Here is a 13388-nt window from a genome sequence, read left to right on the forward strand (position 1 = left end):
ATCCTGGGCGGGCTGCTGATTGGTCGCTGGAGTCAGCTGACGAGGCTCGGCCAATCAGGGGCTGCCCCTCAGTCCTAGCCCCCTGATTGGTGGGTGGTGTCACCTGACCAGGGCTGACCAATCAGAGCGAGGGAAACCTGGGCCGGCTGCTGATTGGTCGCTGGAGTCAGCTGACGAGGCTCGGCCAATCAGGTGCTGCCCCTCAGCCCTAGCCTCCTGATTGGTGGGTGGTGTCACCTGACCAGGGCTGACCAATCAGAGCGAGAGAAACCTGGGCCGGCTGCTGATTGGTCGCTGGAGTCAGCTGACCAGGCTCAGCCAATCAGGGGCTGCCCCTCAGCCCTAGCCTCCTGATTGGTGGGTGGTGTCACCTGACCAGGGCTGACCAATCAGAGCGAGGGAAACCTGGGCCGGCTGCTGATTGGTCGCTGGAGTCAGCTGACCAGGCTCAGCCAATCAGGGGCTGCCCCTCAGCCCTAGCCTCCTGATTGGTGCGAGATATCATATTGCATGGCACTTTATTATTATTTATGAATTATTATGAATTATTAAATTGTTAAAGGAATCATTAATAATTTGATTATTTTTCCGTCACCAGTTTTGCTGTGGAGAGTTTACAGCAGACGTTACCGGTGCGGGAACAAGCCGGCAGTAGCTGGAATCGAACTCACAAGCAACGGGGTGGAAGTCCAACGCCTTAACCACAACTCCAAGTCAGTGATACTGAGATGCGAACGTCTCTGTAGCGTATTGGTTTAGGTGTTTAAGTCATATTGTCTCTGCCCCTACAAGCCACCATTCTTTCGTTTATTTAGTGTTTGTTTGGAAGTCAGGCCAGCTGGAGCACTGTATTGTATAAAGGATTCTTTTTCCGATCACTGCCATCCACTCTCTGTAGCCTAATGGCTAAGGTGTTGGGTTTGGTACCTCGACGTCTTGAGTTCGATTACCCAAGGCTTCAACTTTTTCTCCTGTTTTTTTTTTTTTTTTGTTTTTAAGTAAGCACATAGACCAAAACATAAGCCATTTTGTCTTTACCCTTACAAGCCATCCTTCTTTAGTTTATTTAGTGCATTTGTTTGGGAGTCAGGCTAGCTAAAGGGCTGTAAAAACTAAAGGATTGTTTCTGTAGGGCCTTATATCTGTTCTCTGTGTTGCAATGGTTGATATGCTGGATTTAGTTTTTGAGGTTCTGGGTTTAACCCCTTAAGGACAATGGGCGGTCCCTAAACCCATTGAAAACAATGCATTTTGAGCCCGTACATGTACGGGGTTTGTCATGAAGGGGTTAATTCACTCCAATTGATTTATTTGGTGTGTTTGTTTGGGAGGAAGGCACGCTACAAGATTGCAGTGAGGTCAAAAACCAATGGATTGTTTTCAGGGGACAGGTTTGCTAGTGTCTGTAGTGTACATGCTGCCCTTCTTTCGTTTATGAATTGTGTTTGTGTGGGAGACAAGCCAGACAACCCTCCCAAATGACTATGTAGCGTAATGGATAAGGCGCTGAACCCCAGTGCTTAAGGCCTTGGGTTCAATTCCCTTGAGTTCCATATTGAACTTTCTCTCAGCTCTCTTCTACATTGTGTTTTTTTTTGTTTGGTGAGGGAGTAAAAAGCTATTGTTAGCAACCAGGTAGACCAAAACACAAGCCACCCAGTTCATGCATTTAAATTGAATGATTTACTCAAAGGGATTTGGGTCACTCTGTCAGCATTAGCCATTTCCCCACATTTGGATATTTATATCATCATTGACAGGCCATACAAACTCATCAACTTAAAAATGACCCCTGCATTGTATATTTATCCCACCATACATCCCCACATTGTGTATTGATTTATGTGATGACCCTCAGCCAGCCCTACATGTAAATGAATGCCCCATTGCCCCCACACCCTTGTGTATTGTCCTCATCCATTTTCTTTGAGAAATCCAGGTGCTGTGGTTGCAGTTGGATGTGTCTGATTGGCTGAACCTGGTCAAGTGACTCCACCAGCCAACCAGGCATTGGGATTGAGACCCAGGGGGGGATTTAAGCTTCACTTGCAGCTCTTGGTTCTTTTGATGTTCATTTTCTTTGAGAAGTCCAGGTGCTGTGGTTGCTGTGGGATGTGTCCAGGCCAGGACTTATCTTTGTACAGTATTTCCCCTGTCTCTGTTTTTGCATTGCCATTGGCCCTATTCTTTTGTGTTTAAGTTGTTTGTTCCTGTTTCCACCTTTGATGTTACTGAAGGCACGAGGCGTCTCAGACCCTATCATCTCCAATAATACTAATGTCTTTTCCTTCACTTATCATGAGTAGTTCTTCTCCTTTCCATAGCTTTAACATGTCCTGTTCAATCCCTTTTCTGTTGTGTTGTGTCTTTGAAGCTAACGTTCCCTCACTTTATTAGTCTGTACCGCTTCTGCTGGGAGGCTGTTCCATTTCTCTACCACTCTAGGAGTAAAACTTCTTTACATTCCATCTAAGCCTCTAACTCACTAGTTTCAGATCATGACCTTGTTAAACCATTTCTCCTCTTTTGACACAAACATCCCTCCTGTGATTTGTTAAATGGCCTTTAATGATTTCAAGTATTTTCTCCAAGCTTATACATATCGAGATTCCCTAGTCTTTCCTGATCCTGAGCCTGCGTTATTATCTACAATGGTAGATTTGATTTTCAGGGAGCAGGGATAGTGAACAAGTTGGAAAGAGAAGATAGAGGCAGCACCCGTTCTTGTTGTTGGTAGTAAAGTGGTGTTTTTCTGTTCCAAGTTGATGGCCACAAAACACCCCCACGTCAGAGGGCTCAGCTAACAGCACAGACCTGTGGGATAAAACAAGCAGTGTGTCCTGCATCAATTGTCTATTTTGTCACATTAACGGCTCGGTGGAGTTTGCTATCCCAGTTTGGAGTTAACGGAAGTATGGAAAATGCTACACCCAATCACAAATGGAGTCTTGCTGAGCCAACAGAGACGCAAATCCCACCTAGGAAGTGACTTGAGGTGGCACATAAAGGAACTTCGCATTTTTTATCTTTTATGGAATTAAAATGAATTATTTAAGTGTGTGTGTGTGGTGTATTATGATTATTTTTTTTTTATATTCCTTTGGTATGTAGCCTTCTGCTTTCGCTCCTCCAGTGTGAGGATTCGTGGACTGTTGTACAAAAGCAAACATAGGGGTTTAATTTGTGTGAATTTGCAGCTCTGGACAAGATAGTCCTGGCTATTTGTGGATGGTTGCTATAACAGACCACCTCAATATCAGAAGCAAGTCTACGGCAGAGACCCGATTTAAACTCCTTGACTTTGCTATATATTCTAATTGCCAAATTATTAATCCGTTTCTGCAGCGTAAAGAGCTTGGCTGGCCCTGTATAATGCATAGCTAAGTCAATGAGATGTCCTGATTGGTGAGTGGTGTCACCTGACCAGGGCTGACCAATCAGAGCGAGGGAATCCTGGGCGGGCTGCTGATTGGTCGCTGGAGTCAGCTGACGAGGCTCGGCCAATCAGGGGCTGCCCCTCAGCCCTAGCCTCCTGATTGGTGGGTGGTGTCACCTGACCAGGGCTGACCAATCAGAGCGAGGGAAACCTGGGCCGGCTGCTGATTGGTCGCTGGAGTCAGCTGACCAGGTTCAGCCAATCAGGGGCTGCCCCTCAGTCCTAGCCTCCTGATTGGTGGGTGGTGTCACCTGACCAGGGCTGACCAATCAGAGCGAGGGAAACCTGGGCCGGCTGCTGATTGGTCGCTGGAGTCAGCTGACCAGGCTCAGCCAATCAGGGGCTGCCCCTCAGCCCTAGCCTCCTGATTGGTGCGAGATATCATATTGCATGGCACTTTATTATTATTTATGAATTATTATGAATTATTAAATTGTTAAAGGAATCATTAATAATTTGATTATTTTTCCGTCACCGGTTTTGCTGTGGAGAGTTTACATCAGACATTACCGGTGCGGGAACAAGCCGGCAGTAGTTGGAATCGAACTCACAAGCAACGGGGTGGAAGTCCAACGCCTTAACCACAACTCCAAGTCAGTGATACTGAGATGCGAACGTCTCTGTAGCGTATTGGTTTAGGTGTTTCAGTCATATTGTCTCTGCCCCTACAAGCCACCATTCTTTAGTTTATTTAGTGTTTGTTTGGAAGTCAGGCCAGCTGGAGCACTGTATTGTATAAAGGATTCTTTTTCCGATCACTGTCATCCACTCTCTGTAGCCTAATGGCTAAGGTGTTGGGTTTGGTACCTCGACGTCTTGAGTTCGATTACCCAAGGCTTCAACTTTTTCTCCTGTTTTTTTTTTTTTTGTTTTTAAGTAAGCACATAGACCAAAACATAAGCCATTTTGTCTTTACCCTTACAAGCCACCCTTCTTTAGTTTATTTAGTGCATTTGTTTGGGAGTCAGGCTAGCTAAAGGGCTGTAAAAACTAAAGGATTGTTTCTGTAGGGCCTTATATCTGTTCTCTGTGTTGCAATGGTTGATATGCTGGATTTAGTTTTTGAGGTTCTGGGTTTAACCCCTTAAGGACAATGGGCGGTCCCTAAACCCATTGAAAACAATGCATTTTGAGCCCGTACATGTACGGGGTTTGTCATGAAGGGGTTAATTCACTCCAATTGATTTATTTGGTGTGTTTGTTTGGGAGGAAGGCACGCTACAAGATTGCAGTGAGGTCAAAAACCAATGGATTGTTTTCAGGGGACAGGTTTGCTAGTGTCTGTAGTGTACATGCTGCCCTTCTTTCGTTTATGAATTGTGTTTGTGTGGGAGACAAGCTAGACAGCCCTCCCAAATGACTATGTAGCGTAATGGATAAGGCGCTGAACCCCAGTGCTTAAGGCCCTGTGTTCAATTCCCTTGAGTTCCATATTGAACTTTCTCTCAGCTCTCTTCTACATTGTGTTTTTTTTTGTTTGGTGAGGGAGTAAAAAGCTATTGTTAGCAACCAGGTAGACCAAAACACAAGCCACCCAGTTCATGCATTTAAATTGAATGATTTACTCAAAGGGATTTGGGTCACTCTGTCAGCATTAGCCATTTCCCCACATTTGGATATTTATATCATCATTGACAGGCCATACAAACTCATCAACTTAAAAATGACCCCTGCATTGTATATTTATCCCACCATACATCCCCACATTGTGTATTGATTTATGTGATGACCCTCAGCCAGCCCTACATGTAAATGAATGCCCCATTGCCCCCACACCCTTGTGTATTGTCCTCATCCATTTTCTTTGAGAAATCCAGGTGCTGTGGTTGCAGTTGGATGTGTCTGATTGGCTGAACCTGGTCAAGTGACTCCACCAGCCAACCAGGCATTGGGATTGAGACCCAGGGGGGGATTTAAGCTTCACTTGCAGCTCTTGGTTCTTTTGATGTTCATTTTCTTTGAGAAGTCCAGGTGCTGTGGTTGCTGTGGGATGTGTCCAGGCCAGGGCTTATCTTTGTACAGTATTTCCCCTGTCTCTGTTTTTGCATTGCCATTGGCCCTATTCTTTTGTGTTTAAGTTGTTTGTTCCTGTTTCCACCTTTGCTGTTACTGAAGGCACGAGGCGTCTCAGACCCTATCATCTCCAATAATACTAATGTCTTTTCCTTCACTTATCATGAGTAGTTCTTCTCCTTTCCATAGCTTTAACATGTCCTGTTCAATCCCTTTTCTGTTGTGTTGTGTCTTTGAAGCTAACGTTCCCTCACTTTATTAGTCTGTACCGCTTCTGCTGGGAGGCTGTTCCATTTCTCTACCACTCTAGGAGTAAAACTTCTTTACATTCCATCTAAGCCTCTAACTCACTAGTTTCAGATCATGACCTTGTTAAACCATTTCTCCTCTTTTGAATCAAACATCCCTCCTGTGATTTGTTAAATGGCCTTTAATGATTTCAAGTATTTTCTCCAAGCTTATACATATCGAGATTCCCTAGTCTTTCCTGATCCTGAGCCTGCGTTATTATCTACAATGGTAGATTTGATTTTCAGGGAGCAGGGATAGTGAACAGGTTGGAAAGAGAAGATAGAGGCAGCACCCGTTCTTGTTGTTGGTAGTAAAGTGGTGTTTTTCTGTTCCAAGTTGATGGCCACAAAACACCCCCACGTCAGAGGGCTCAGCTAACAGCACAGACCTGTGGGATAAAACAAGCAGTGTGTCCTGCATCAATTGTCTATTTTGTCACATTAACGGCTCGGGGGAGTTTGCTATCCCAGTTTGGAGTTAACGGAAGTATGGAAAATGCTACACCCAATCACAAATGGAGTCTTGCTGAGCCAACAGAGACGCAAATCCCACCTAGGAAGTGACTTGAGGTGGCACATAAAGGAACTTCACATTTTTTATCTTTTATGGAAATAAAATGAATTATTTAAGTGTGTGTGTGTATTATGATTATTTTTTTTTATATTCCTTTGGTATGTAGCCTTCTGCTTTCACTCCTCCAGTGTGAGGATTCGTGGACTGTTGTACAAAAGCAAACATAGGGGTTTAATTTGTGTGAATTTGCAGCTCTGGACAAGATAGTCCTGGCTATTTGTGGATGGTTGCTATAACAGACCACCTCAATATCAGAAGCAAGTCTACGGCAGAGACCCGATTTAAACTCCTTGACTTTGCTATATATTCTAATTGCCAAATTATTAATCCGTTTCTGCAGCGTAAAGAGCTTGGCTGGCCCTGTATAATGCATAGCTAAGTCAATGAGATGTCCTGATTGGTGAGTGGTGTCACCTGACCAGGGCTGACCAATCAGAGCGAGGGAATCCTGGGCGGGCTGCTGATTGGTCGCTGGAGTCAGCTGACGAGGCTCGGCCAATCAGGGGCTGCCCCTCAGCCCTAGCCTCCTGATTGGTGGGTGGTGTCACCTGACCAGGGCTGACCAATCAGAGCGAGGGAATCCTGGGCGGGCTGCTGATTGGTCGCTGGAGTCAGCTGACCAGGTTCGGCCAATCAGGGGCTGCCCCTCAGTCCTAGCCCCCTGATTGGTGGGTGGTGTCACCTGACCAGGGCTGACCAATCAGAGCGAGGGAAACCTGGGCCGGCTGTTGATTGGTCGCTGGAGTCAGCTGACGAGGCTCGGCCAATCAGGGGCTGCCCCTCAGCCCTAGCCTCCTGATTGGTGGGTGGTGTCACCTGACCAGGGCTGACCAATCAGAGCGAGAGAAACCTGGGCCGGCTGCTGATTGGTCGCTGGAGTCAGCTGACCAGGCTCAGCCAATCAGGGGCTGCCCCTCAGCCCTAGCCTCCTGATTGGTGGGTGGTGTCACCTGACCAGGGCTGACCAATCAGAGCGAGGGAAACCTGGGCCGGCTGCTGTTTGGTCGCTGGAGTCAGCTGACCAGGTTCGGCCAATCAGGGGCTGCCCTTCAGTCCTAGCCTCCTGATTGGTGGGTGGTGTCACCTGACCAGGGCTGACCAATCAGAGCGAGGGAAACCTGGGCCGGCTGCTGATTGGTCGCTGGAGTCAGCTGACGAGGCTCGGCCAATCAGGGGCTGCCCCTCAGCCCTAGCCTCCTGATTGGTGGGTGGTGTCACCTGACCAGGGCTGACCAATCAGAGTGAGGGAAACCTGGGCCGGCTGCTGATTGGTCGCTGGAGTCAGCTGACCAGGCTCAGCCAATCAGGGGCTGCCCCTCAGCCCTAGCCTCCTGATTGGTGGGTGGTGTCACCTGACCAGGGCTGACCAATCAGAGCGAGGGAAACCTGGGCCGGCTGCTGATTGGTCGCTGGAGTCAGCTGACTAGGCTCGGCCAATCAGGGGCTGCCCCTCAGCCCTAGCCTCCTGATTGGTGGGTGGTGTCACCTGACCAGGGCTGACCAATCAGAGCGAGGGAAACCTGGGCCGGCTGCTGATTGGTCGCTGGAGTCAGCTGACCAGGTTCAGCCAATCAGGGGCTGCCCCTCAGTCCTAGCCTCCTGATTGGTGGGTGGTGTCACCTGACCAGGGCTGACCAATCAGAGCGAGGGAAACCTGGGCCGGCTGCTGATTGGTCGCTGGAGTCAGCTGACCAGGCTCAGCCAATCAAGGGCTGCCCCTCAGCCCTAGCCTCCTGATTGGTGGGTGGTGTCACCTGACCAGGGCTGACCAATCAGAGCGAGGGAAACCTGGGCCGGCTGCTGATTGGTCGCTGGAGTCAGCTGACCAGGCTCAGCCAATCAGGGGCTGCCCCTCAGCCCTAGCCTCCTGATTGGTGCGAGATATCATATTGCATGGCACTTTATTATTATTTATGAATTATTATGAATTATTAAATTGTTAAAGGAATCATTAATAATTTGATTATTTTTCCGTCACCGGTTTTGCTCTGGAGAGTTTACAGCAGACATTACCGGTGCGGGAACAAGCCGGCAGTAGCTGGAATCGAACTCACAAGCAACGGGGTGGAAGTCCAACGCCTTAACCACAACTCCAAGTCAGTGATACTGAGATGCGAACGTCTCTGTAGCGTATTGGTTTAGGTGTTTAAGTCATATTGTCTCTGCCCCTACAAGCCACCATTCTTTAGTTTATTTAGTGTTTGTTTGGAAGTCAGGCCAGCTGGAGCACTGTATTGTATAAAGGATTCTTTTTCCGACCACTGCCATCCACTCTCTGTAGCCTAATGGCTAAGGTGTTGGGTTTGGTACCTCGACGTCTTGAGTTCGATTACCCAAGGCTTCAACTTTTTCTCCTGTTTTTTTTTTTTTGTTTTTAAGTAAGCACATAGACCAAAACATAAGCCATTTTGTCTTTACCCTTACAAGCCACCCTTCTTTAGTTTATTTAGTGCATTTGTTTGGGAGTCAGGCTAGCTAAAGGGCTGTAAAAACTAAAGGATTGTTTCTGTAGGGCCTTATATCTGTTCTCTGTGTTGCAATGGTTGATATGCTGGATTTAGTTTTTGAGGTTCTGGGTTTAACCCCTTAAGGACAATGGGCGGTCCCTAAACCCATTGAAAACAATGCATTTTGAGCCCGTACATGTACGGGGTTTGTCATGAAGGGGTTAATTCACTCCAATTGATTTATTTGGTGTGTTTGTTTGGGAGGAAGGCACGCTACAAGATTGCAGTGAGGTCAAAAACCAATCAGGGGCTGCCCCTCAGCCCTAGCCTCCTGATTGGTGCGAGATATCATATTGCATGGCACTTTATTATTATTTATGAATTATTATGAATTATTAAATTGTTAAAGGAATCATTAATAATTTGATTATTTTTCCGTCACCAGTTTTGCTGTGGAGAGTTTACAGCAGACGTTACCGGTGCGGGAACAAGCCGGCAGTAGCTGGAATCGAACTCACAAGCAACGGGGTGGAAGTCCAACGCCTTAACCACAACTCCAAGTCAGTGATACTGAGATGCGAACGTCTCTGTAGCGTATTGGTTTAGGTGTTTAAGTCATATTGTCTCTGCCCCTACAAGCCACCATTCTTTCGTTTATTTAGTGTTTGTTTGGAAGTCAGGCCAGCTGGAGCACTGTATTGTATAAAGGATTCTTTTTCCGATCACTGCCATCCACTCTCTGTAGCCTAATGGCTAAGGTGTTGGGTTTGGTACCTCGACGTCTTGAGTTCGATTACCCAAGGCTTCAACTTTTTCTCCTGTTTTTTTTTTTTTTTTGTTTTTAAGTAAGCACATAGACCAAAACATAAGCCATTTTGTCTTTACCCTTACAAGCCATCCTTCTTTAGTTTATTTAGTGCATTTGTTTGGGAGTCAGGCTAGCTAAAGGGCTGTAAAAACTAAAGGATTGTTTCTGTAGGGCCTTATATCTGTTCTCTGTGTTGCAATGGTTGATATGCTGGATTTAGTTTTTGAGGTTCTGGGTTTAACCCCTTAAGGACAATGGGCGGTCCCTAAACCCATTGAAAACAATGCATTTTGAGCCCGTACATGTACGGGGTTTGTCATGAAGGGGTTAATTCACTCCAATTGATTTATTTGGTGTGTTTGTTTGGGAGGAAGGCACGCTACAAGATTGCAGTGAGGTCAAAAACCAATGGATTGTTTTCAGGGGACAGGTTTGCTAGTGTCTGTAGTGTACATGCTGCCCTTCTTTCGTTTATGAATTGTGTTTGTGTGGGAGACAAGCCAGACAACCCTCCCAAATGACTATGTAGTGTAATGGATAAGGCGCTGAACCCCAGTGCTTAAGGCCCTGGGTTCAATTCCCTTGAGTTCCATATTGAACTTTCTCTCAGCTCTCTTCTACATTGTGTTTTTTTTTGTTTGGTGAGGGAGTAAAAAGCTATTGTTAGCAACCAGGTAGACCAAAACACAAGCCACCCAGTTCATGCATTTAAATTGAATGATTTACTCAAAGGGATTGTTTTCAGGGGACAGGTTTGCTAGTGTCTGTAGTGTACATGCTACCCTTCTTTCGTTTATGAATTGTGTTTGTGTGGGAGACAAGCTAGACAGCCCTCCCAAATGACTATGTAGCGTAATGGATAAGGCGCTGAACCCCAGTGCTTAAGGCCCTGGGTTCAATTCCCTTGAGTTCCATATTGAACTTTCTCTCAGCTCTCTTCTACATTGTGTTTTTTTTTGTTTGGTGAGGGAGTAAAAAGCTATTGTTAGCAACCAGGTAGACCAAAACACAAGCCACCCAGTTCATGCATTTAAATTGAATGATTTACTCAAAGGGATTTGGGTCACTCTGTCAGCATTAGCCATTTCCCCACATTTGGATATTTATATCATCATTGACAGGCCATACAAACTCATCAACTTAAAAATGACCCCTGCATTGTATATTTATCCCACCATACATCCCCACATTGTGTATTGATTTATGTGATGACCCTCAGCCAGCCCTACATGTAAATGAATGCCCCATTGCCCCCACACCCTTGTGTATTGTCCTCATCCATTTTCTTTGAGAAATCCAGGTGCTGTGGTTGCAGTTGGATGTGTCTGATTGGCTGAACCTGGTCAAGTGACTCCACCAGCCAACCAGACATTGGGATTGAGACCCAGGGGGGGATTTAAGCTTCACTTGCAGCTCTTGGTTCTTTTGATGTTCATTTTCTTTGAGAAGTCCAGGTGCTGTGGTTGCTGTGGGATGTGTCCAGGCCAGGGCTTATCTTTGTACAGTATTTCCCCTGTCTCTGTTTTTGCATTGCCATTGGCCCTATTCTTTTGTGTTTAAGTTGTTTGTTCCTGTTTCCACCTTTGCTGTTACTGAAGGCACGAGGCGTCTCAGACCCTATCATCTCCAATAATACTAATGTCTTTTCCTTCACTTATCATGAGTAGTTCTTCTCCTTTCCATAGCTTTAACATGTCCTGTTCAATCCCTTTTCTGTTGTGTTGTGTCTTTGAAGCTAACGTTCCCTCACTTTATTAGTCTGTACCGCTTCTGCTGGGAGGCTGTTCCATTTCTCTACCACTCTAGGAGTAAAACTTCTTTACATTCCATCTAAGCCTCTAACTCACTAGTTTCAGATCATGACCTTGTTAAACCATTTCTCCTCTTTTGAATCAAACATCCCTCCTGTGATTTGTTAAATGGCCTTTAATGATTTCAAGTATTTTCTCCAAGCTTATACATATCGAGATTCCCTAGTCTTTCCTGATCCTGAGCCTGCGTTATTATCTACAATGGTAGATTTGATTTTCAGGGAGCAGGGATAGTGAACAGGTTGGAAAGAGAAGATAGAGGCAGCACCCGTTCTTGTTGTTGGTAGTAAAGTGGTGTTTTTCTGTTCCAAGTTGATGGCCACAAAACACCCCCACGTCAGAGGGCTCAGCTAACAGCACAGACCTGTGGGATAAAACAAGCAGTGTGTCCTGCATCAATTGTCTATTTTGTCACATTAACGGCTCGGGGGAGTTTGCTATCCCAGTTTGGAGTTAACGGAAGTATGGAAAATGCTACACCCAATCACAAATGGAGTCTTGCTGAGCCAACAGAGACGCAAATCCCACCTAGGAAGTGACTTGAGGTGGCACATAAAGGAACTTCACATTTTTTATCTTTTATGGAAATAAAATGAATTATTTAAGTGTGTGTGTGTATTATGATTATTTTTTTTTATATTCCTTTGGTATGTAGCCTTCTGCTTTCACTCCTCCAGTGTGAGGATTCGTGGACTGTTGTACAAAAGCAAACATAGGGGTTTAATTTGTGTGAATTTGCAGCTCTGGACAAGATAGTCCTGGCTATTTGTGGATGGTTGCTATAACAGACCACCTCAATATCAGAAGCAAGTCTACGGCAGAGACCCGATTTAAACTCCTTGACTTTGCTATATATTCTAATTGCCAAATTATTAATCCGTTTCTGCAGCGTAAAGAGCTTGGCTGGCCCTGTATAATGCATAGCTAAGTCAATGAGATGTCCTGATTGGTGAGTGGTGTCACCTGACCAGGGCTGACCAATCAGAGCGAGGGAATCCTGGGCGGGCTGCTGATTGGTCGCTGGAGTCAGCTGACGAGGCTCGGCCAATCAGGGGCTGCCCCTCAGCCCTAGCCTCCTGATTGGTGGGTGGTGTCACCTGACCAGGGCTGACCAATCAGAGCGAGGGAATCCTGGGCGGGCTGCTGATTGGTCGCTGGAGTCAGCTGACGAGGCTCGGCCAATCAGGGGCTGCCCCTCAGCCCTAGCCTCCTGATTGGTGGGTGGTGTCACCTGACCAGGGCTGACCAATCAGAGCGAGGGAAACCTGGGCCGGCTGCTGATTGGTCGCTGGAGTCAGCTGACCAGGTTCGGCCAATCAGGGGCTGCCCCTCAGTCCTAGCCCCCTGATTGGTGGGTGGTGTCACCTGACCAGGGCTGACCAATCAGAGCGAGGGAAACCTGGGCCGGCTGCTGATTGGTCGCTGGAGTCAGCTGACGAGGCTCGGCCAATCAGGTGCTGCCCCTCAGCCCTAGCCTCCTGATTGGTGGGTGGTGTCACCTGACCAGGGCTGACCAATCAGAGCGAGAGAAACCTGGGCCGGCTGCTGATTGGTCGCTGGAGTCAGCTGACCAGGCTCAGCCAATCAGGGGCTGCCCCTCAGCCCTAGCCTCCTGATTGGTGGGTGGTGTCACCTGACCAGGGCTGACCAATCAGAGCGAGGGAAACCTGGGCCGGCTGCTGATTGGTCGCTGGAGTCAGCTGACCAGGCTCAGCCAATCAGGGGCTGCCCCTCAGCCCTAGCCTCCTGATTGGTGCGAGATATCATATTGCATGGCACTTTATTATTATTTATGAATTATTATGAATTATTAAATTGTTAAAGGAATCATTAATAATTTGATTATTTTTCCGTCACCAGTTTTGCTGTGGAGAGTTTACAGCAGACGTTACCGGTGCGGGAACAAGCCGGCAGTAGCTGGAATCGAACTCACAAGCAACGGGGTGGAAGTCCAACGCCTTAACCACAACTCCAAGTCAGTGATACTGAGATGCGAACGTCTCTGTAGC

This window comes from Spea bombifrons, chromosome 1 (genome assembly GCF_027358695.1).
Source record: "Spea bombifrons isolate aSpeBom1 chromosome 1, aSpeBom1.2.pri, whole genome shotgun sequence".
Lineage (NCBI taxonomy): Eukaryota > Metazoa > Chordata > Amphibia > Anura > Pelobatidae > Spea > Spea bombifrons.